Source organism: Canis lupus, chromosome 16 (genome assembly GCF_048164855.1).
Source record: "Canis lupus baileyi chromosome 16, mCanLup2.hap1, whole genome shotgun sequence".
NCBI lineage: Eukaryota > Metazoa > Chordata > Mammalia > Carnivora > Canidae > Canis > Canis lupus.
The window spans coordinates 32255495-32280682 of NC_132853.1; the positions used below are offsets into that span (position 1 = coordinate 32255495).

Consider the following 25188-nt stretch of genomic DNA (forward strand, 5'->3'; position numbering starts at 1 on the left):
TTTTTTTTTGTATTTCATTTCATTTCAGCCTTTCAGTTAATGGCCCTTAAAGCATTGAAAATCTATTCTCTGCCCTGGAGACATCCAACCTAAAGCTAATACATTCTTAGTGATTTCTTCTTCATCATTCTCCAAATCCTTTGTCCACTAAAAAAAAAAAAATTCTGTGTAGGTATGTACAAATTTTAATTCTCAAAGTTCTCTCCTTCTAATTTAATAATCCTAAATTGTACATGTAAATAGCTGGATTTGAATTTAGATCTAACTTCCACATTGATTACCATTTTCCTAAATGGATAATTTAATTTAGGGTCTTGTTATCACTTCACACTCAACAGTGATTAATTGAATGCCCTTCCTTGATGCATATTTACCATTTATATTTTATAAATCTAGTAAATTTTTCCATGAGATATAAAATAACCAAATTTTGATATCAAAATGGTAATCAATGTGGAATTGAAGTCTTATACACTAAACTAGGGTCAAATAAGAGAGAGTAGACATTCAAGTACAACTCCAAGGGGAAACCCATGTGTAGAAGAAGAAAACAGGAGAAGAAAAGAAAGAAATTATGTAGATGAAGGACACAGAAACACATACAGAAAATAGAAAAAATAGAACAGCTTGGAGGCAAGATAGAATGACTTTTAAGAGGGATAGGAAAGGGTAGTTATCTACAGACCTATTTGCTGCTCATTTCAGAGAGAATGAAGACTGGGGATACACATCGGAGAGGCAAGAGATGATATATAATAAAGCACATTGAGGGATTATATTATAGTGATTAAGAATTGAGGTTCTGGGGATCCCTGGGTGGCGCAGCAGTTTAGCGCCTGCCTTTGGCCCAGGGCTCGATCCTGGAGACCTGGGATCGAATCCCACATCGGGCTCTGGGTGCATGGAGACTGCTTCTCCCTCTGCCTCTCTTTCTCTCTCTCTGTGTGTGTGACTATCATAAATACATAAAAATTAAAAAAAAAAAAGAATTGAGGTTCTGGAGTTAGATCGAATTCAAATCCTGCTCTCTTTTTAGCTATTGTAGGAATTTGGACGATTTGCATTGTAAATCTCAATTAAAACAAAAACAAAGACTCTCAAATGTAGCTACCTTTTAGAACTGTGGTGAGGATGAAATAAGGTGGGGCATAGAAACACAAATACTACTTAAATTTTAAAGCAGGGATATATGGTCACATTTGCATGTTTTAAACACTACTGCAATGTAAAGGAGATGTTGGACCCAGGAGAGGGGATAGAAGACCAGTTGAGAGATTGTGATGAGCAACTGAGAGGGAAAAAATGAAAACAATCAGGTTGAATCAGTGGAAATGGAGAACAGAACAAGATAGACAAAGGAGGTGAAGTATAATACATCTTAAACCCAGGAGCAATTTTTAAAAGAAATCTGTGTTTTGAGTGAGCCCCATCAATGATGATAATCAAAGGCAGGTCTATCTAATCAAAGGCTTGGGACATAACATGACATTTGTGTTTTCTCTGTTGTGGATACTGGAGTTGGAGGCATTATAGCAAACCAGATGCTAAGGATGAAGTGTTATGAGTATGCCCTTGAACTGTATCTCTGCAGTATGTATTTCCTGAGAACAATTGGTCTGTAGTGCATCCTGAAGTTAATATTTGGAAATATAAGTTATATTTACATCTAAATAACATTTTAGTATGGTAGCATAAAGGGGAAAATGTTTTTACTGTTCCTGGCAATAATGCTATATTTTACCTTCACTCTGGAGTTTTAGACAGAAAAATAAAGTGTTAGCAAAAAAAAATTAAATGGCTCTGTTGTGATATCTTCTTTGTGGTTTATTATTTTTTAATCCAAATTTCATTCTATGTGTGAGGGCTCTATGAAAAACAAAAAAAAATGTAGAGAGACAGATTCAATATCCTTCTTCTCCTTTAGGAATTCATTTACTGATAAAATGGCTATTCTGTCAAGAATTATCATCATAAAAAGAGACATCAAAAGAATCACTTTCTCTATTCCTTTTCGAACAAATTATTTCTGCTCTTCTTTCATGAGGCACTTCTGTGACTGAGACAAACCTTACAAAATGGAAGGCCACATTTCAGCCATTTAAAGTCTTGGTACTCTGGACTGGTCAACTTATTGGGCCAAGCTGCTTAACTATTTAATTACTTACTTAAATATTTATGAGAATCTTTGACATGGAAAAATCTGTACTTTCTAAAAAAAAAAAAAAAAAAAAGATGCAGACTCTGAGTTTCAAAGCATATGCAGTACCATGCAAAAGATGGAGATGAGACAGCTACCAGAGCTCTTCTTGAGGATGCTGTCTTTATTATTACTATTATTATTATTATTATTTTGAGGATGAAGCCTTAAAGATGGTTGAGTTATGGTGCCACAGGAAATCTGTCTCATGGTAGGCTAGATTGTCAGTAAAACAACTGTTTTAATTTACATGTATTAAATCACTTTATTGCACTGTCATTCTATGCAACTGTGGATGCTTTTTCATTAAAATTCTATTGAATCTGGTATTAATATTTTTATACCAGCCTTCTTTCATTTATATTTGACTATCTTGCTTGTAACCTTTATTTTTTAAGTTTTTTTTTTGCGAATTTTTATGTAAGAAATGACTCTCACAAGCAACATATACCTAAGGTTTAAAAAATCTAATCTGAAAAACTGTATCATAATAGGTTTATTCTGTTAGCATTTATTGTGGTTAATATATTAACACTTCTTTTCTAGTTTTTGCTTTGCTTGGGTAAAATTTTCTTTATCCCTCCCTTTTCAAATACTTTTTCTCCTTTATTGGCTTGCAAATTTGAGATAATAATTGTATTTTTAAAATTAATTAATAACTTTTTTAGAGAGAGTGCACAGGTGAGCAGGGGAGGGGCAGATGGAGAGGGAGAGAATCTTAAGTAGGCTCCATACTTGGCATGGAGCCCCACATGGGGCTCAATCTCACCACCCTGAGATCACGACCTGAGCTGAAATCAAGAGTCAAATGCTTAACTGACAGAGCCACCTAGGTGCCCCTGAAATAATAATTTTAAAAGTTTTCTGGTTACACCTAAAATTTTAATATACTAACCTTACTGTATATATTTCTAACAAGCCAAAATTATTTCATTCCACTCTGTTCTTTCCAAGTGGATGAGGACTCCCATGTGTTATAATAGCTTTTTTTTTTTAAGATTTCATTTATTTTTTTAAGATCTCATTTACTTGAGAAAGAGAGAGCACACAAAGGGAGAGGTAGAGGGGGAGGAAGAGGGATAAGCAGATTCCCTGCTTATTTGTGGCTCTCACAACCCTGAGATCATGACCTGAGCAGAAACCAAGAATCAGACACTCAACCAAATACACCTCCAGGCACCCCTGTTTTGTATTTTTTTTTTTTACCACTCTTAAAACACTTGATCCACATGTTCCTTTTTTTTCTTGCTTTCTAAAAGTTTCAATCACAAATCAATTATTATTTTATAGTAAATATTGAATTAAACTTACAAATATATTTCATTATTTTTTATCACATTATTTTTTCTTACACCAGACTTCTAAATTCTTGCCTTTTCTTTATGTTGAAGTACCTCCCTTAGTAGTTCTTTCAGGAAAGTCGTATGGATGATAAATTCCCATTAGTCTGACTTTTTTTTTAATTCATTCTAACTCTTGAAAGCTGGTATAACTGGCTACAGAATTCTAAACTGCCAGTTATTTTCACTCAGCATTTTGAAGATACTACTCTACTATATTCTGGCCCATATGTTGTTGATGAGAAGCTTGCTACTTATCACCATCCATAGGTATGCAATTTGTCTTTTTGTATGCTAATTTTATTTCTTTAATTTGTTAATTAATGTTTTGTCTTTAACCTAATGTTCCATAGTTTTACTAAAATGTGTGTAGTTATACATTTACTTTATTTTTTTCTCCTTACTACTCAGTGCACTGGATTTGTCTGTGGACTATGTCTTACATTTCAGAAAAATCCCAGCCATTATTCCTTCCAATATTGTTTCTTTTCCATTCTCTCTGTTCTCTTCTTATTGAATGCCTAGTAAATAATTATTCATGTCTTCTAATCTGTTCTCTGTAACTCTGAACAATATTCATCTTCTAAAGTATCCCATTTGCATTCTGAGTGAATTCCTTCCAATCTGTCGTTTTTGCTTTGTCTGCTTATTTATCAATATCCTTTATTCTTTTTATGAATGATATTCTCTCATTTATATCTTTGAAAATTTTAAACTGCTTACTTAAAAAAGTAAGTTATTTTTGTTGACTGTCCATTTAGCATGATTATTTCTCGCTTTTTGTTGTTGTTATTGTTTGTATTTTGATTTTGAGGCAAATCTTGACTGAGACTTCTATCCTCTTTCTCCCTTCTTGCCTCATGCCACATTTATACTCACATTTCTCTTTCTGTTGGTTATGTATTGATCTTCACACAAGTCCTTGAGATTGCTAAAATAGCACTTGGTCTCATAGGGGCAGCTCAGGAGCCCCAACATCTGAGCACAACTGGAATTTTGGGAATCGAGTCACTGAACCATTGTGGGGCTTAATCTGGGCTCTGACTGGTGAGGTTATGAAGCTATGCCTGCTTCCTCTTGGTTGCCTGGGGAAAAGCTTCATGTAAGCATCATATCAGCTAGCAAATGTCAGCTGCAATGTATTTTAGACTTCTTTCACCAATTGAGGAGCATTGGCACACTTTGGATATTAAGATATGAGTTGACTTCTGTCTCCTCCTCTGTATGAGCACTAATTTTTATGTTATAATTTTAAAAACTGCCTTCACCTGCCTGCAGATTTAAGGCCAAGCAACTTCTCTTTTTAAATACAATTCCTCCCCATCTCCTTTCCCATTTCATCAAACACATATGAGAGAAAGTAAACCTTGACTCATTGGTACTATTCTTTCTGACTTCTAAACACCTAAATTAGTGGATCTAAGAGCTTGACTCTTGTTTCTTATCTATAATAATTCTGTTATATCCTGCTTTGATAGAAAAATTCTAAGATTTGGCTTCATATGTGTTTATGCAGGTAAAGATCTCTTCATCTTTTTTTGATACCTTCTAACTGTAGAAGAGGAGGATATGTGATTCAGTTATATCTGGATTTTATATTTTGTAACTCCCAGCATAAAAACTCAAACACACACACACACACACACACACACACACACACACACACACTCACTTTTGTGAAGGAAAGAAAAGAAATGTAAACAAATGGGGAAATGCAAGATGGCTAAGATGGAACACTGATGCATCGTAGTAACAGTATGCTGGCTTTTTTGTTTTTCATTTTGTTTTGTTTTGTGTTTTGCTTTTACTTGTGCTCGATAACAATGCACACTTCCAAAAGTAACATTTCCTTTAATCAGGCCCAATACCTTGGAAGAGAGCCCATGAAGGCATGGTTGATGATTGAATTCCCACAGCTTTCAAAATACTATTTTCCCTTGCTGAGCTGTCAGCCGTCAAAGGCAGAAACTATAGATTGCTAATACATGGCTATAGTCTAAGTGGTACAGCATATTCCTTGGTCTTGAAGAAATTGAAAAAGAAATCCCAAGCTGCCCATAGCTTGCAGTGGTTTCATGTTCAAAAATCAAGAGGAATTTCCGAATGGAAAATTTATGGCTGATGGAACCAAAGTAGAGTGACAGAAGCTCATATGGAAAAACTATAAACAAATCTCAAGTGAAGGTCTTACCCAAGCCTACAGATTTTATATCTTGGGCTGAGGGGTCCAGGGGCATATTTTAAAGTTAACAAACTGATACATAAAACCATTCTTGTGACAGCAAAGGCTGCCTTCCCCAGGTCTATTTAAATTGCTATATTCCTAAGGGACAGCAAAAGCCAATATTTAATGTTTGTGTATTTGTACGTCAGTATTGTGGTCTGCCTTGCTATTTTTTCCTTTATTTTCATTTTAAATCCAATATTTTAGTGTTTATTCTGGCTTTCCCAATTTCAGTATACTTCATTATTTTTTAGAGCAGTTTTAGGTTCATGACAAAATTGAGCAAAATATACGTAGTTCCCATACACAAGAAATTAACATCCCACACAAAGTAATACTTGCTACAATCAGTGAACCTGAAACAATATATTATCATCCAAAGACCATAATTTTCTTTAGGGCTCACTCTTGGTATTGTACATTCTAGAGGGTTGGACAAATATGTAAGGATACATACCTACCATACAGAATAGTTTCACTGTCCTAAAATCTCTAGTCATCCCTCCCTGCTCCCTACTGACCATTGGCAACCACTAATTTTTTTTATAAACTCCATAGTTTTGCCTTTTCCAGATTGTTATATAATTGGAATCCTATAATATGTAGTCTTTTCAGATTGATTTCACCTAGTAATACGCATTTAAGATTCCTCCAAATATTTTCATGGCTTGATAGGTCATTTCTTCTTAGTGCTGAATAATTTTCCATTGTTTGGATTTACCACAGTCAAATTACCCATTCATCTTCTGAAGAACATCTTGATTGCTTTCAAATTTTGGCAGTTAAAAACAGAGCTGCTATAAATATCCATGTGCAGACTTTTGGGTGGATCTAAGTTTTTAATTCATCTGGGTAAATATCAAAGAAAATAATTGCTAGATTATATGGTAAGAGTGTGTTTACTTTTGCAAGAAATGGCCAGTCTGTCTTCCAAAGTGACTATATCATTTCTCATTCTCACCAGGAATGAATGACAGCTCTTGTTGCCCTACATCCTCACCAGCATTTGGTGTGTCAGTATTTCAAATTTTGGCCAATCTGGTAGGTGTGCGGTAGCGCCTTACTATTGTTTTAATTTGTAATTCCATAATGACACATGGTGCTTATTGCCATCTATATGTCTTCTCTAGTAAGATGTCTGTTCAAGACTTTGTCCATCTTTTTTTTACTAGCTTGTTCGTTTTCCAGTTGTTGAATTTTAAGAGTTCTTTATATGTAACATAACAGTCCTTTAAAGAATATGTCTTATACAAATATTTTCTCCCATTCTGTGGCTTATTTTCTCATCTTTTTCACAATGCCTTTTGCAGAGCAGAAGGTTTTAATTTTAATGATGTTTTCTTATCAATTCTTTCTTTCATGGATTGTGCTTTGCTATTATATCTAAAAAGTCATCACCATACCCAGATCATATAAACCTTAACCAATGCTGTCTTCTTAGGGTTTTATAGTTTCTCATTTTACATTTATGTCTATGATCCATTTTGGGTTAATTTTTGTTAAGGGTATAATATCTGTGTTTGTTTTCTTCTTCTCTTTATCTTTTTTCTTCTTTCTCTTCTGTTTTTTTTTTCCTTTTTTGCATATATATATCTACCTGTTGCTCCACCATTTGTTGAAAAGACTATCTTCAATCCATTGTCAAATTTGTCTATATTATGGCGGTCTATTTCTGGGCTCTTTTCTCTTCCATTGATCTATTTGTCAATTCTTTCACAAATACCACACTGTCTTGATTACTATTAGATAGTCTTGAAGCTGGGCAGTATTCCTGTTGTTTTTCTCTTTCAATATTGTATTGGCTATTCTGAGTCTTTTGTCTCCCCATGTAAACTTTAGAATGAATTTTGAATATCCACAAAATAACTTTCTGAAATTTTGATTGAGATTGAAGTCAATCTACAGGTCAATTTGGGAAGAACCAACATCTAGGCAAATTTTGAGTTTTTGTATCCATGTATATGGAAAAGCTCTCCATTTGTTTTGGTCTTCCATTATATTAATCAGCTTTATAGTTGTCTCATACAGATCTTGTACATATTTTTTTAGATTTATACCTATTTCCTTTTTAAGGATGTTAATGTAAATAATATTGTTTTTAAATTCCACTTGTTTGTTGCTGTTATATAGAAAAGTGATTTATTTGTGTATATTAACCTTTTATCCAGCAATCTTTCTTTCTTTTTTTTTTTTTAAAAAAAGGTTTTACTTATTTATTCATGAGAGACACAGAGACAGAGAGAGAGACAGAGATGTAAGCAGAGGGAGAAGCAGGCTCCATGCAGGGATTCAATGCAGGACTCCATCCTGGGACTCCAGGATCCCATCCTGGGCTGAAGGCAGGTGCTAAACCACTGAACCACCCAGGGATTCCCTCCAGCAATCTTTTATAACCACCTATTAGTTCCAGAAGACTTTGTTTATTTGTTTTATTTTGTTTTGCAATTCTTCTGGATTTTCTACATAATAATCATGTCATTTCTGATTTAAGACTTCTTTTTTCCTTCTCAATCTGGATACCATTTATTTCCTTTTCTTGTCTTGTTGCAGTATCTAGAACTTCCAGTGTAACAATGAAAAGAACAAGAGGGGACATTCTTGCCTTGTTCCTGTTTCTCACCATTAAGTATGATGTCAACTATAGTTTTTGTTTTTTTTCCTTTTTGTTTGTTTTTTTCCCTCTTTTTCCTAGATGTTCTTTATCAATATGTGGAAATTTCCTTCTATTCCTAGTTTTCTGAGTATTTTTATTATATCATGGTGTTGGATTTTTTTCAACTTGTTCTGCATCTATTGAAATAATCTTGTGATTTTTCTTCCATAATCTGTTGATGTGATGGATTACATTAATTGACTTTCTATTTTTTTTTTTTTTTTTGCTAATATTTTGTTTAGGATTTTTGCATCTATGTTCATGAGATACAGATTGGCCTATAGTTTCTTTGCTGGTAATGTTTTTGTTAGTATTAAAGTAATGTTGGCCTCATAGAAAGGGTTAAGAAGTATTCTCTCTGCTTCTTTATGTTCTGGAAGAGATTATAGAAAACTGGTATAATTTCTTCCTTAAATATTTGGCAGAATTCACTGCTGAACCCATCTGACTCTCAACTTTTAAAATATATTTTAATGAGAGAACATTAAGCAAATACTTAAAAAACAAAAAACTCTTTTCTCTCTTGAGTTTTTCTTAACAACACCATCTTAATTGTGCTTTGTAGTATTGATGTTTCTTGCCTATCAGTTTGAGTTAAGATAAACACCACCTGATTCTACAAGAGTCCAGAAGTACTTCAAGCTCTAGTGGAATTCTTAAAGCTCACAGCTGGGTAGTGAAGTATTTAAAGTGTTTAAAGTGTGAAGTACTGAAAGTAGTACTTCAGTATTACTAGTGAAGTATTTAAAGCTCATAGCTGAGTTGATCACTAATGTATCACACTAATTTATCACATAGGATAAATTCTGAGTTTGAGCCACTTACGGGTTAGTTAATTTTGCTGTGCTTCATGACCTTAGTGGAGCCTATGCTAGAATATATATGTTGTTGCTCTTTAGAGCAGCATAAAGAGTAGACTGCTCAATGCAAATCTGTAAGCACTACTGAAGACTCAGTTACAGAAATAAAACATTGTGTTTGTCAGTAACATCTGCCTTGCATACAAAAGTCACATATATGGTAGGTTTGAAGAATAGCAATTTATAAAAAACTCCTGCCTGAGGAAATGTATATGGTCTTAGGCAAATAACCTTTACTATAAGTTCCATATAATAGTGCTACATAAATTTAATTTTAATTTTGTACTAATCTTATGCATTCACTTCAACAAATATGTCTCAAGTTGTTGCCATAGCTGAGATGTTGTTCTTGTTTTGGGGAAGGATACAAAGTTATATATGTTGTTGACTTTTTACACAAGCACCTTTGGATCAAGTAAGAGTTTTGAAAAAGATAGATTATAATAAATGCAAAACAAACTGTTATATGTATTCTAATAAATAACAAAAAAATGTTATAGCTTTATAGAGAAATGGAGAAATAATTTAGATTGGAGACAATAGCCAAAGGTTTACTTGAAGAAATAAAGTTTAATATGCTTCATAAAACAGAAAAAATTCCTCACAGGTGAGTATATCTGGACTTCTGCATATTATAATATTTAAAGGAGTATTTATTTAAAAGCTTCAAATACTGATTTGGATTGATTTTCAAAATAAAGCTGTCACCATGCATTACATTTTTCACAGGCAGTACAATATTTAAAACAATGATATTTGAATGCATTTTATCACATAATTAAAGTTCTTTTGTACACTCCAGGCTTTATCTTAATCTAGTCCAATTAACAAGAATGCATGACTCCTATACTTTGCATAATGACAGTAATGATGAAGAAGAGGATGGTGATAATGGTTGCAGTGAACAGTTACTGAGTGTTTTACAGGTGTCAGACAGTATGCTAATGCTGTTATACTATACATGTAATATCTCTTTTTTTAAGATTTTATTTATTTATTCTTGAGAGACACAGAGAGAGAGAGAGAGAGAGAGAGGAGAGAGAGAGGCAGAGACACAGGCAGAGAGAGAAGCAGGCTCCATGCAAGGAGCCTGACGTGGGACTTGATCCCGGGACTCCAGGATCACACCCTGGGCCAAAGGCAGGCACTAAACCACTGAGCCACCCTGGGATCCTCCTGTAATATCTTTTTAATTCTACAGTAATCCTAGAAAGCAGATCAAATCAGTATCTCCTCTTTATGGATAACAAGATTGAAACAAATATTACCTTACTTATAGATAAGCCCTATTTTAAGAACTTTAAATATATGAAAGGTTATATCTGCAGATAAGATAAAATGAGCAGGTACTATTTGCTTTTTAAATGTTTGTTCAATTATCAATATTTTTTGTAACTACTTTTCCAGACACTGAGGTGGATGCTAGTTATGAAGAAAATTAAAAAGAAAAAAAAAAAAAAAACATGTCCCTGCTCTGAGGAGAGTACTATGTAAGAAATCTGAAAAACAAACAAATAAACAAAATAATGACAATATGATACATACAATGTGAAGAGTGAAAAGTAATGAAGTACAGATCATGAATAGTGCCTCCACTTCTAATAGTCACATACATTGGTTTTGGTGTTTGTGATCTCCAGTCAAACTGATTTAACATTGACATTTATCAGCAAAAAGTTGTCTAGAAATTAAAAATATAATCGTAACAATTAAATTATAATAATAAACTTTTTTGCTTGCCAAAAAAGTGAAGAATAATTACATAATCAGAATTGATCAGCATTTAAAAGTTTTCATGTTTGGTATCTTTATAAAAATTTCTGATAATATTTCTGAAAATAATAATTCCATGAAAAGTGGTTTGTAAGAATTAAAGAATATGATATTTGGAATGTGCTTAGCAGATTACTTAACATATAGAAATATTTAATAAATTGTACCTATTAAAAGAAAGTACTGCTCAAACACATGAGAATCTATAAAATTCATAAAGAATGTTATTATTAGTGAAAAAAAAGCAAGAATAAGAAATAGCCCTTAAAAATTGTAAATTCCATAGTTTAGCACTGAAGTTTAACATTGTCAGTAAAACTGTTCAATGATATAGTCAACCATACTTCCTCCAGATAAATCAAAGATGAAAAACAGGAGATAAAATATATGAAAAGTAAGAAAATAGTTAAGAGATCCAACATCTACCTAACAGAGATTAGAGAAAAAAGGAGCTGAGTATTCTCTAAAAATTAATGTGTCTGGGAACCAAAGGGCATGAGTCTTTCTATTTATGGTCCCATGGAGAGCACAATACAATAAAATACCCACATTAAAGCATGTCATAGTAAAGCTTTACCACAATTGGATAAGATGCTAAAAGCTTCCCGAAAAAAGACAAAACAAGGCAAAGCAACAGGATGGAATTACACTTGTGAACAGAAACACTGAAGGTTGAAAGACAATGGAACGATGACTTCAAAATTCTGAAGGATAATACTTTCTAAACTATAATTCTTGACCAAACTTACTATTGATAAAGATTAAGTGAGGGACAGATACATTTTAAGATATCAATGATCTCAAAATGTTCACTTGCCATCCATTCTTGACTAGTAGGTATTGTTAAAAAGTTAAGGAATAAACTAAGAAAGGCAGCTATGGATTTTAGGAGGCAGGAGGATTAACACAGAAGAGCTTTCCAGAGAAGGCTGTATTTAGCTGTATAAAGAATCTATAGTAAAGAGCTGTGCAGCCATAACTTCTAGAAGAATGCAAGACTGGGGCAAATCCAGTAGAAAAGTAGAAAAGGACTGTAGACTGAACTGGACTATATCCAGTAGAAAAGGACTGCTTCTCAGGGCAGTGGGGAATAAAAACTATGTATGTATATATGTGGATATGAGAAGTTTCCTGATGCATTTGACTATTTGGAGATTACATAATTTAAATTGTATTTGAAAATTTTGAAAATAATACTGGTAGGTGTTTGGAAGATCTGTTAAGAATTTTTTAAAATGTATTAATTTTTACATAAAACATCAGATAAAAAATGAAGCAAATATAAAATTTAGGAAGAGCAATGAGCTGTATAGGAAAGGAAACATCATTGTAATATATTATTTGGTCACAATAATGAACAATATTTATGAATAATAATAATGCTATTATGACTACAAGATGCCAAAAATTCCATGAAATTGAGTCAAGTTTAGAAGGTACAGGGAAGGATATCTAGAGGGTCCAGAGTGGGAAGCACTGGGCCAATTGGGAATTAAATGTTCATTTACCATGAATAAGACCTGAAATCCTTCACTATTTACTATACTGTAAATAGCAATATAAGCAAATCATTTTGAAATATTGATGGTTGCTTCTGAGAAGTAGGTCTGGGTTGTGGGATGTCATGGGAAGAAGACTATTCCTTTTTGGTATGAGCCTGAGAACATTATTTGGAATTTAAATGATGTGTGTGCTTATATAACTCTAATAAACATTTTAAAATACATTTTAAAGTATTAATAAAAATTGTGGCTTCCCAAAGGAATAAATTAATCATTCCTTTGGGTGCCTGGGTGGTGCAGTCAGTTGGGAGTCCGACTCTTAGTTTTGACTCAGGTTGTGATCTCGGTTCGTGGGGTCATGGGATCCAGCCCCATGTAGGGCTCCATGCTCAGCCCAGAGTCTGCTTGAATTTCTCCCTCTCCCTCTGCTCCTCCTGCTCATGCTCTGGTTCTCTCAAATAAGTAAATAAAAATCTAAAAAAATGTAATCTGACATGCTCCCCTTTATTTTCTTTCTTTCTTTCTTTCTTTCTTTCTTTCTTTCTTTCTTTCTTTCTTTCTTTCTTTTTCTTTCTTTCTTTCTTTCTTTCTTTCTTTCTTTCTTTCTTTCTTTCTTCTTCTTTTTTTTTTTGAGAAAGAGAGCACATGTTCGAGAGAGTGGGGGTAGGAGTGGGAGTGGGGAGTGAGGCAGGTGGTGGCAGAGGGAGAGAGAATCCACTGGGTGTGGAGCCGAGGCAGGGCTCAATCTCATGACCGTGGGATCAAGACCTGAACTGAAACCAAGAGTCAGATACTTAGCCAACTGCAACATCCAGGTGCCCCATGACATGTTCACTTTTATTCTTTAAATAACTAAATCAAATTTACCTTCTGTACCTGCTAAATTTAACGAAATTATAGGACCTGTACCCCCACTCCCCACACCCAAAATCCATATACACCAAACCTATTTTCACTTGCCTTCAGATGCTTAAGATGGGGGGAAAATCCTTTTTTGTATAATTAAAGATAAAACACTTTAATTCAAATGTATTTATAAAGTTTCTCTCAAATATGAATGCACCTCCTTGTAATGGTAATTATTCAGCAAGTTAGCCTGATAAGGTTGTTATATGATATGGTTCAACATTTCCAGAATGTTATCTGTGATAGTAATTTTGGAAACAGAGAACCCAGCACATAACTGGAACTTTACCATGCTAGCTAAGCATTCAGCTTTCAGTACAATGACTTCATCTCTGATGCATACCAGAATCACCTGAGCTCAGAGATAGTGATAGCTAGGTATAAGAGGTCATCCCTAAAAGCAGAAAAGGATCCAATGCAGTTTCATTCTTGCCCAAAACATCTCTTAGGGAGAATTGTTCCCCCCTGAGAACCTACTCAAGGAACAAAGTCTGCCTCAGATTTTTTATGAAGTCTGGTGTCAAAAAAAAAATCACCTGAAGCAACTAGATCCCTTTAGTGTTGAGTAAAAATATGAAGAGAAAAACTGGCAGAAAGATATGGAGAGAGAAAGAAAAAGAAATTTTCCATTGCTTGTGACACTGAAGATAAAAAGATGGATCTGAGTGGCCAATGGGCCATCTGCAAGCCAAGCCAAAATTATAAGTAAATAAAGAGTATGAATGAACAGAAGCTATGAGATAAGAAGTACAATTCTGAACATTATGTTTGAAGAGAGGGCCGAAGTTTTGATACATTTATTATATAGAGTGGCTCCAACAAGGTGTCAAAAAATAGAATATGAGATTGTGCAGAAATATTGGCAGTCCAGTTGAAGCTGCTGATCACTAAGCTGCCCTTACTCTATTCTTAACTTTGTCAACATGAAGCCTTGGGAAAGTCATTGGCCAATCTAGGTCTTTCTTTCAGAAATGAAATTAAACAAACATTCCTGCCTTTCTCTGTGATGTGAAGGAGCTAAACCACTCCCCAGTCAATCCACCCAGCACATAACAATGTTATTCATCATTAGTAAGTCATTGCATAGAAGGCTTGAGACAGAAAGTGCAAAGATTTACAAGGCAAATTCCTGCTCACAAGTGCTTCAGGGTCTTTGCAGACAAAATCCATTCTTAAAAGAATCAGAGACTCTGCATCCAAGCAAAATATTGACCGTAATAGTTTCTTTCAGGTTAGAAGACACAGCAAGTATTATAACTGATGATATTTTTCTAGTCCTCAAATCAGTGTTTCTCAGGGCTTAGGAGAACTTAATGAATGCTGCTTGGTATTTTTCTTCTCGTGCTGTATGTTTCCTATCAGATTTCCTACTGCAGCATTTTGATTATTTCTGTTTTGAAGCTTCTTCCTCCAAATTGCTTTTTGGGGCGGGGATCTGCAAGAAGATAAAAGTATAGTTTGTAATCTTACAGAGTGATTCAGGGATTAGAGCCCTGGCACTGAGTCCCTTGCTTATTCCCTGCTTACCTTGCTGTATGAAACTCTGTTGAAAATGTCCAGGGTTTCATCTACGATAGTAACACAGGATAGCAGAGAACCATTTGTTGGAACTTTGAAATGTCAGCTGTCCTTTGTAGCTTTTCCTCTGATGTAAGCATCTAACTTTTAGTACATGAATATCAGTGTCCCTTTGGGAGTTTAAAAAATATAATTTTCTAGGCCTTGTCCTTGGATATTTAAGTGGTCTTGGGTATGTGCAAAGTATGTTTGTCTTTCCAAGTTTTCCGGGGGGTTTTCGTGTGTGGTCAGGATTGAGATCCCATTAGGCTAAGAGATTAAGTTGTAGAAGTCATAGAATACTCTGGAAAAGAGGGCAAAGCATCTTCTCTGATTCAAATGCTTTAAAAACATTCCTCCAAGATTTGCTAAATGAAGAATGCCCAGTGAAAAAGAGTGGAGAAGGAGGTACATTCAAGAGAGGGTGGATTAATAATTCTTAGGACTGGGGCAGCCCGGGTGGCCCAGCGGTTTAGTGCTGCCTTCAGCCCAGAGTGTGATCCTGGAGACCCGGGATCGAGTCCCACGTTGGGCTCCCGGCATGGGGCCTGCTTCTCCCTCTGCCTGTGTCTCTGCCTCTCTTTCTCTGTGTGTCTCTGATGAATAAATAAATAAAATCTTTTAAACAAATAATTCTTAGGACTGTGGGGGCAGAGTGGGAATGAGAAGGATAACGGACTTTGGGTGAAGATTCTTTATAATCTGAGATTTCCCCAGAGTATAGAAATTTCATGCAAGATTTCTATATGAAGCTCTCCCTAACAGGTTTTTAGAAAAATTGGGTATAAAGTCACTGCTGTTATTTTGCAGGTCCCCTAACATTGCACTTGCTGTGAGTGTGATTCAGGGGAAGGCCTGTAGGCCAGTGCTAATTTGCATGCCTCATCCCTTGATGCTAACAGAGGCCAAAGCTTTGGAATGCTTCCTTTATGAATTTCAGACTAAGCTGAAATACTGATGAGTTTTTGATTTTTGGAAATAGGGCATGTTATTCAGAGTGGTAATATCTTGTTCAGATGTTGATTAGCTGGCTGTCTTTGATTCTGGGCTGAGAGCTGTCAATGTTTCAAAGAAAGCAAAATTATCTTTATGGTCCATCCTCTTTTTCTTTCTTTTTTTCCCCCATCTTCTTTTTCTACTGCCCCTTCCTCTAGTATAACCCTGTCCCTTGGGTTTCCAGTATCTGTTTGGTCTTGCTATTTTCTTCATCCCAAACTGTGTGACTCCCCTGTCTCATTGTTTCTGGGTTTGTCACAACTCTGAAGATTTCTGATGGCAGAGTCACCATGCAGCATCTGGAGACTGAAGAACTGTGTAAAGTTAAAGCAGGAGTTTGGCTTGAGGCAAATCCCTTGTGAGCAGTCAAGAATGCCATTCATTTCTAATTCTTGCTTCTCTAAACCCACAGGAAATAAATATGAGTAATATAGCCAGAGGATAGAGCTCTGGATCCTTAATGGTGGTTCCCTGATGTGGGAAATCACCCTTTCTTTTCCCACCTGATACAAATAGCCATTTTAATTTATCTCTGAGGCAGAATTGAGGGTGATTGCCTTTTTTTTTTTTTTTTTTTTCTGTCTGCTGCAAAGAGAAGAGAGAGGGTCTCCGGAGTGTGTTTTCCAATAGAAGGGCTTTAGCTAAAGAGAAAAGCCTGCTGATTGTAGACTTAATTTACATGCATTGTAAAGATGCTTCCTTCCTTTGCTAATTGGTGTGTGGTCCATTAACGCCCTGAGTCCTACAGCAGCCCCTCACCTGGTCAGTCACTTAAAGAAGCCTAGCCTTGGGAAATGCAAATTTCCATCCAGCTCTGCAGAGGAATGAAACTGTCGGAAGAGTAATGAACTGAGAACTTGTACGTACACAGTCACTAAAATGAATTCTAATTTAGTTTCAGATTCATAATATCTCTGTTAATTCAATCACCATTTAATCCCCCCCCCCGCCCCCACCATAAGGCTCTGGGTGAATTATTTTTTTACAATCGCTTAGTACCCAGTGTTTACTTTATTTTTCTCAATAGAAATTTCTAAAACCTAGGAAGTTGTCCTAAAATCCTGAAGGACATGTAATCTTCTTTTGAAGATTGGGCTGTCCTGGAACAATATAATGTTCTTTAGTGACTTTAATCCTAAAACGTCTCCAAGGCTGTTCCTGAGTGTGCTGGGCACTTAAGGATTATCTGCCCCTAGGTATTAAGGGGTCTCTGGTGTTTATCTCTGTCAGCTTCACCTTACTTGATGTCTCAACTTGTTTAACTGTCAAGTCATTTTTTGGGTGATTGTTACCAAACTCCATTATTCAACTTAATAAAAATCTGCATAGTGTGGAAAAAATTATCAAGTTTGAAACCAAATACCTGTTTGTGCTCTATTTACCACGAACAATTTGTGTGGCAAGTTGCTTAATATAAAAAATCCCTCTTGGGATCCCTGGGTGGTGCAGTGGTTTGGCGCCTGCCTTTGGCCCAGGGTGTGATCCTGGAAACCCGGGATCGAATCCCACGTCAGGCTCCCGGTGTATAGAGCCTGCTTCTCCCTCTGCCTATGTCTCTGCGCTTCTCTCTCTCTCTTTAAAAAAAAAAAAAAATCCCTCTTTTCTTCATTGTATGGTAGAATTAGTATGATTAAATGAGATACTATATTTAGAATATCTACTGCAGAATCAAGCTTATGGCAAGAGCTAAACAAGTAGTCAGCTTTACTATTACTCTACAACTACAGTGAGTTAAAGTCCTGGGATGGCTTTTGACAAGGAAGGCATTAAAAATAACTTTCTGAGATGACAAGTATGTTCTAGGTCTTGATCTAGGTGATGAAATGCTCTACATCTTTGCCCAAGTTATTTTTTTTTTATGTAAAAGTTCATTAAGCTGTGGACTTAAAATTTATGCATCCTACTAATTTTAAAAATGTGTTTTGTGAAAGCAGTTTATTATCACTTAATTGCTCTGACTTCAGAATCTTCCTAAACATTAATGGGATCATCTTAATAAAACTGATATATTAGTAGAGTATATAAATAGAAATCTGCAGTTAGAAGATAATGTATTTGCCCATATGTATGAGTGAGAAGATAGCAGTTTAAACATTATATGTAGTTTGCTTAGATTATAAAAGTATTCTATTTGCACTGAAGAAAATTTGGAAAATGAAAATTAAAAAGCTCACAACCTAAGTAATCAGTCATAGGAAAGAACTCACAATATCATCATTCAGAGAAAACTGGTGTTGGGATGCCTGCCTTTGGCTCCAGGGGTGATCCCATGTGGGATCGAGTCCCACATCGGGCTTCCTTGATGGAGCCTGCCTCTCCCTCTGCCTGTGTTTCTGCCTCTCTCTGTCTCTCTCTGTGTCTCACATGAAAGAATAAAATCTTAAAAAAAAAAAAATGGAGAAAACCACTGTTAATGTTTGCTAAGTCATTTCTTTGCACATATACATATATATGTGCAATATATAGGTCATATATATTGTAATAATATGTCATACTGGTACAACATACTATTTTTATTTAATGATGTATTATATTCCCTGTATTTCAGATACTTTCATATTATTTTTAATGTCTGCAGAGAAGTTCATAGCATAAAAATATAATTTATAAATCTCACTCTGACATTTAGATTAGTTCTCCTTTTGATTTGATTTAATTATAGTTATCTTGCAATAAACTTTTTTGTAAGACAGTGAGTGCACCTACCCAGAAGTAGAATTGCTGGACTAAAATATATGTACATTTTAAAACTTTTGATAGCTGTATCCAAATTACCCTTCCAAAAACTTACAGTTATTTACATTCCTGCCTACAGTGAATCACAGGCATTTTCTCACATGCTTGCCAGTGCTGAATACTAAAAAAACTAAACTTTGCCAAAGCAATAGGCAAAATGCAACATTTTAGATTATGTTGTTTTGGTTACTAGTGAGGTTAATTTTTTAAAATATGTATTTAACCTTTTATAATTCCTACATATATGTTTGTTTACCATATCAGTCTTCATGTAATTATAATTAAGTAGCACTAGCCTGTTACATATTTAGGGTTTCAGAATTTCACCTTGAGATAGAGCATTCTAAGTACAGTTGCACCAGTATTTGGTCCAAGGACAACATTGGTTAAAACTCTACATGAGATCACATTCTCATAATTTCCCAGCAACACACACAACTCAGTAGAGGTTTCCCTAATGAAGACAGTGGTTCTCTTCTTCTTCAGTGAAATACAGGTGTCAAAAACCTCCACAAACCCTGGGGACTTTTTAAATGGAAATTGAAGCGATCCTCCTCCATCAGCTCTGATGGGGAGCAAATTGTAAGACCCAAACATAGCAAACAACTTTTTCCTTCTCTTTTCCTGATCACTGTTTTGGAGATTGGTAGCAACCATTGAGCCAAGGATAGAACCATAATATACTAAATATACTAAAGGACTGCTCCCAACATATGCTGTTTGGGAATTTGTGCAAAACAGTGGGCTATCCCTTGTGTGTACTAGATCCCAGTAGATATTGAGGGGGTCCCTTCACTGCATAATACTTTGATTAAATGATCATTATCAAATTCATGGGCTGTGTGAGGTATAGTGATTTATTGATAGCAGCAAGATGCATAAAGAAGAAGCATGCATTCAATTTTCTATTGTCCTATCAGTCAGCACATGTGAAGAATCTTTGTAGTATACAAGCACCATCTTTTCCTCCACAGTTCAACAACCATCTCTCTCCCTCTCCTCTCTCTTTCTCCTTCTCTCTGTCTCTCTCTGTCTCTGTCTCTGTCTCTCTGCTTTCCCCTTTATGTCAACTATGCAGTTTCTGGTTAGCTTCACATCTTCTAAGACAAGAAAGGTAGTAACTGTTACTGCTCACAGTGACATGGCTTGTTGGAATCTGTTTGTGTTGCAATAATAAGAGATCCTCTTGCTCTGCAATTCCTAATCTCATTTACTTAATGCTGGCTACATACTCATGATGCTGCATCATCCACCCAGTCACCAGTGACAACTGACTTCCAATGACTCAAGGTTTTTACTTTGCTTTAGTGATGAAGACCACAGATGCAATTTTATCTGGAGCATGCAAGAAAATGTGAACAATAATTCATTTTCCTGTCATGTTAAATTTATAATTTGGAATTTCCTAGCATAAAGGTAAAACCACATCTTTCCTTGAACTCTTTAAGCCATAATCGCTACATTCCTAGAAAGACCTCTTTCAATTTTGATGATACCTCTATCACCTAGTTAAGAGGCCTGAGGGCAGAGTGAGAAAAGTGGTCCCCTTCATGCATGCAATATCTATCCCTCTAATCATCATGGACTAAGACCAACTCAGGAGAGAATAATGTCCTAAGTGACAGACATCAGTGAAGGTAGCAGAAATGCCCCCTGGGTTACATAACAATGGTTTTAAATCCCTCAAGGAGAGAGACAACAGCCACTCTTGGAAGACTGCTACACACTGGAGGTGGAACTAGCAATGGGTGTGGAGTGAGAGACCCAGTTTAAGCACTGGAAGGCCACATAGGTTAAAGACATCTGCCCCCACTCCTGCTGTCCCCATTCCATGTGTACTATTGTCAGAACATGAACTGGTGAGAACCAACACATGTAGCCTAAACCCAAGGGTCATCTGTGGACCATCCCATCAGTATCCCTCAACTCATCCTATGGGCAAGGTGAGTGGTACTCTCCCAAAATCAGCATGTGGTAGCCCAATCTCATACAACCTTGGGGAAAACAAATATTGCACTGGATAATATGAATAATTTTAACTAATTGAGCCACCCAGGGGACCCAAATCAATTTTTTTTTAAAAAGGAAAATATGTATTGCTCAGCTTTCTAAGTATTTGGAAGGGAATTTACAAACAACCACTCATCCAGTTTTAAGTATATCAAATACAGAAGGACTGGCCTCTGATCCAGTTTCTACTAATTATAACTCAGGTTGACTCATAGCACTTGTCTTAGCCTTTGTTTCCTCATATTAGAAACTGCAGTAAAGTAAATATCTTTGAAAATCCTTTCCTTTAACATTTCTAGGCTGGTATACTCACCAGTGATGGGTTTATGTTTATAAATTTGTAGAGAAATATTTGTTTTTTAAATAAATTAATTGTTTATTGGTGTTCAATTTACCAACATACAGAATAACACCCAGTGCTCATCCCGTCAAGTGTCCCCCTCAGTGCCCGTCACCCATTCACCCCCACCCCCGCCCTCCTCCCCTTCCACTACCCCTAGTTCGTTTCCCAGAGTTAGGAGTCTTTATTTTTTGTCTCCCTTTCTGATATTTCCCACACATTTCTTCTCCCTTCCCTTATATTCCCTTTCACTATTATTTATATTCCCCAAATGAATGAGAACATACACTGTTTGTCCTTCTCCGATTGACTTACTTCACTCAGCATAATACCCTCCAGTTCCATCCACGTTGAAGCAAATGGTGGGTATTTGTCGTTTCTAATGGCTGAGTAATATTCCATTGTATACTTAAACCACATCTTCTTTATCCATTCACCTTTCGTTGGACACCGAGGCTCCTTCCACAGTTTGGCTATTGTGGCCATTGCTGCTATAAACATCGGGGTGCTGGTGTCCCGGTGTTTCATTGCATCTGAAGCTTTGGGGTAAATCCCCAACAGTGCAATTGCTGGGTCATAGGGCAGGTCTATTTTTAACTCTTTGAGGAACCTCCACACAGTTTTCCAGAGTGGCTGCACCAGTTCACATTCCCACCAACAGTGTATGAGGGTTCCCTTTTCTCCACATCCCCTCCAACATTTGTTGTTTCCTGCCTTGTTAATTTTCCCCATTCTCACTGGTGTGAGGTGGTATCTCATTGTGGTTTTGATTTGTATTTCCCTGATGGCAAGTGATGCAGAGCATTTTCTCATGTGCATGTTGGCCATGTCTATGTCTTCCTCTGTGAGATTTCTGTTCATGTCTTTTGCCCATTTCATGATTGGATTGTTTGTTTCTTTGGTGTTGGGTTTAAGAAGTTCTTTATAGATCTTGGAAACTAGCCCTTTATCTGATACGTCATTTGCAAATATCTTCTCCCAGTCTGTAGGTTGTCTTTTAGTTTTGTTGACTGTATCCTTTGCTGTGCAAAAGCTTCTTATCTTGATGAAGTCCCAATAGTTCATTTTTGCTTTTGTTTCTCTTGCCTTCGTGCATGTATCTTGCAAGAAGTTACTGTGGCCGAGTTCAAAAAGGGTGTCGCCTGTGTTCTCCTCTAGGATTTTGATGGAATCTTGTCTCACATTTAGATCTTTCATCCATTTTGAGTTTATCTTTGTGTATGGTGCAAGAGAGTGGTCTAGTTTCATTCTTCTGCATGTGGCTGTCCAATTTTCCCAGCACCATTTATTGAAGAGACTGTCTTTTCTTCCAGTGGATAGTCTTTCCTGCTTTGTCGAATATTAGTTGACCATAAAGTTGAGGGTCCCCTTCTGGGTTCTCTATTCTGTTCCATTGATCTATGTGTCTGTTTTTGTGCCAGTACCACACTGTCTTGATGACCACAGCTTTGTAGTACAACCTGAAATCTGGCATTGTGATGCCCCCAGATATGGTTTTCTTTTTTAAAATTCCCCTGGCTATTCGGGGTCTTTTCTGATTCCACACAAATCTTAAAATAATTTGTTCTAACTCTCTGAGGAAAGTCCATGGTATTTTGATAGGGATTGCATTAAACGTGTAAATTGCCCTGAGTAACATTGACATTTTCACAATATTATTTCTGCCAATCCATGAGCATGGAATATTTTTCCATCTCATTGTGTCTTCCTCAATTTCTTTCAGAAGTGTTCTGTAGTTTTTAGGGTATAGATATTTTACCTCTTTGGTTAGGTTTATTCCTAGGTATCTTATGCTTTTGGGTGCAATTGTAAATGGGATTGACTCCTTAATTTCTTGTAGAGAAAAATTTGATTAGCTCATCCTATGAAATGGAGAGGTTGGTTTATGGGATTTCTACTAACTCTTGTTTCCCCTTTTGTCTCATGTTTCCTCTTTGACAGTGGAGTGTGAGAAGCTATGTGCACTGTAGGTTTCTAGTTAATATAAGGGACTGTGATCATTCTACCCATCTTCTCTGAATGTGTTCAATTAAAACATTCCATGCAGTCCATTTGTTGTGGCTTTTCCACTGGATTGACTACCATCCTCTAGATTGAGAATCATTTTGTCTTACTGTGATTACTTTATGAAAACATGGGACAAACAGACTTTGGGCATTGTGCTAGAACCTAAGAATTTTCTAATTAGACTCTACTTACTGTATATCTTGTAATTATTTTTTGAGATTTTGTTTATTTATTTGATAGAAAAAGAGAGAAACAGGAAGCATGTGCAGAGGAGGTGCAGAGGCAGAGAATCTCAAGCAGACTGCTGAGCACAGAGTCCAATGTTGGGCTCAATCTCACAACCCTGAGATCATGACCTGAGTGGAAACCAAGAGTTGGACACTCAATGGGGTGAGTCATCCAGGCACCCCTCTATCTACTTCAAATTCAATCTTTTATGGACTATTAAAATTTGGAAAAATAAAAGCCAAATTCTCTATGATATAGATCAGGTAATATCAATACCTACTACTTGACTTCTATAGAAGTATGCTTTTTTTTCCTCTGCATATCCAATTCCAATGCTCTTTTCAGTGCTCTGTCCAAAACTTTCTGTTGCCCTGAATTTTCTTTAGTTTTGTTGTTGTGGTGTTTTTCTTACCTTTTCTTCATGTTCACACAAATCTTGATTGCTTCTTCTTTTTTGGGGAGCGGGAGATGGTGTTGGTTTGAAAGTAAAGCTTAACCAGAGATTTATCACATGCTGGTCTGTGTGTGCCTGGTAGAGGCATGGTTATAGGATACATCATAGCTTCCTGAGTCACAAAGCTCTGGACTGAAATCTCAGCTTTAACATTTACTAACTAAGGGACTGTAGGCAAGTTACACAACCTCACAGACCTGCATTGTTCCTTCAGTAAAATAGGGAAAATAATTCCTTTGCAGGCTTGTTGTGTGGCTTAAATCAGATATTCACAATATAAAGTACCTTGCTTGGTAAGTGCTCAGTTTTATTTTTAACTTTCCCTCCTCTGGTTGTTGATTTTTGTTTTATTAAATTTTGGTTAAACAAGAGATATTGGCAACACTAAAAGCCTTTTGGAAAGTCAAGTGTCACAAATTTAGCATAAATCAAACACTTGGTCCAAAATTGGGGTTTAGTTTCTAAAAATCCTGCTAAATAAATTTTGTCACATTAAATCAGGCTTACTCTCCTGCTTTGTTGTTTGTTTGCTTGCTTTTTTGACTTTTGTGACTTTCCCCATCTGTAGATAACACATTTTAGTTAGTTTCTTGTTGTTAATATTCAAACTCCATTTCAACACCTTTATTCTGTTAAAAATGAAGCTGGCTGTGGATGGGTCATCATTAAATGGACTAAGAGGTCTACAGAATGCAGAGCACTTTGTATTTATTAGCGGAGGTCTGAATTGCCAACCTTACAAGAAATGTGGCATGTGCAAAGTGTAATTATAATCTCATTTTGATAGATTCTAATGGAGTGTAATTACATATTGCACACCTAGAGTTCTGATGTTAATTACATTCCCGTTTGCTAGAGGCTACTAGGTTCCCCCAAATGGCCAAAGACAGTATCTGGCTAAAACAACAGATAGAACAGTTGTGAGGAGTAGATATCTACATTTATCTACTTTAAGGAATTCATTTGGATGCTATTCATAGGTGGCAATCAGTCCTGAAGTTTGACCCACGGAGAGCTAAAATCCCCAAGTGGTCAAATAATATGATAACCATGGTTTTATCAGCACATTAAACTCTATTTGTTTTAATTCCAGCTGTGAGGATTATGTATTATATTTTTCAAGGGCACATTTCCTTGCTTATAGGGAGCAGAGGGTGTTCTTTTGAACTATGTAACAGTAGCAAACGGCTAAATCTCCTTCATGGCCAGAAAGTTTAGTCTTTAAATCTTCTACTCTTCAGTAACAAAGGACCATCTCCCTTGTCAAGAGATTAGAAAATCACAAGAGATTCTGTTTTTGGAGATTCTTTTATTTCCTTGTGTTTGAGACAGCTAACTGAGGTTTCTGATTAAGCCATGTCTCTGACAGTTTCATATATATACCCTTGGTATTCATTTTGTGTTG

General features: G+C 35.9%; 2 long non-coding RNA genes across 27 annotated transcripts in view; one reads left to right on the forward strand and one right to left on the reverse strand.

Moving 5' to 3' along the window:
* The window catches only part of LOC140606500 (uncharacterized), a 236734-nt gene extending 233005 nt beyond the window's left edge, over positions 1-3729 (reverse strand). For 4 of the 5 annotated variants that reach the window (XR_012008849.1, XR_012008846.1, XR_012008847.1 and 1 more), the window contains exon 1: positions 3509-3729. This is a non-coding gene — a long non-coding RNA (uncharacterized lncRNA). The remainder of the gene's footprint in view (positions 1-3508) is intronic. The other variant, XR_012008850.1, reaches the window with a different exon arrangement.
* LOC140606498 (uncharacterized) overlaps positions 1-25188 on the forward strand; it is a 55264-nt gene that overhangs the window by 7305 nt on the left and 22771 nt on the right. For 5 of the 22 annotated variants that reach the window (XR_012008834.1, XR_012008836.1, XR_012008839.1 and 2 more), the window contains exon 3: positions 29-172. The exons of 3 other annotated variants lie outside the window; for them this stretch is intronic. This is a non-coding gene — a long non-coding RNA (uncharacterized lncRNA). Of the gene's footprint in view, positions 1-28; positions 173-3665; positions 3808-6725; positions 6803-23341; positions 23492-25188 lie in introns of those variants that run through there. 14 more of the 22 variants (XR_012008825.1, XR_012008830.1, XR_012008835.1 and 11 more) reach the window with 8 other exon arrangements.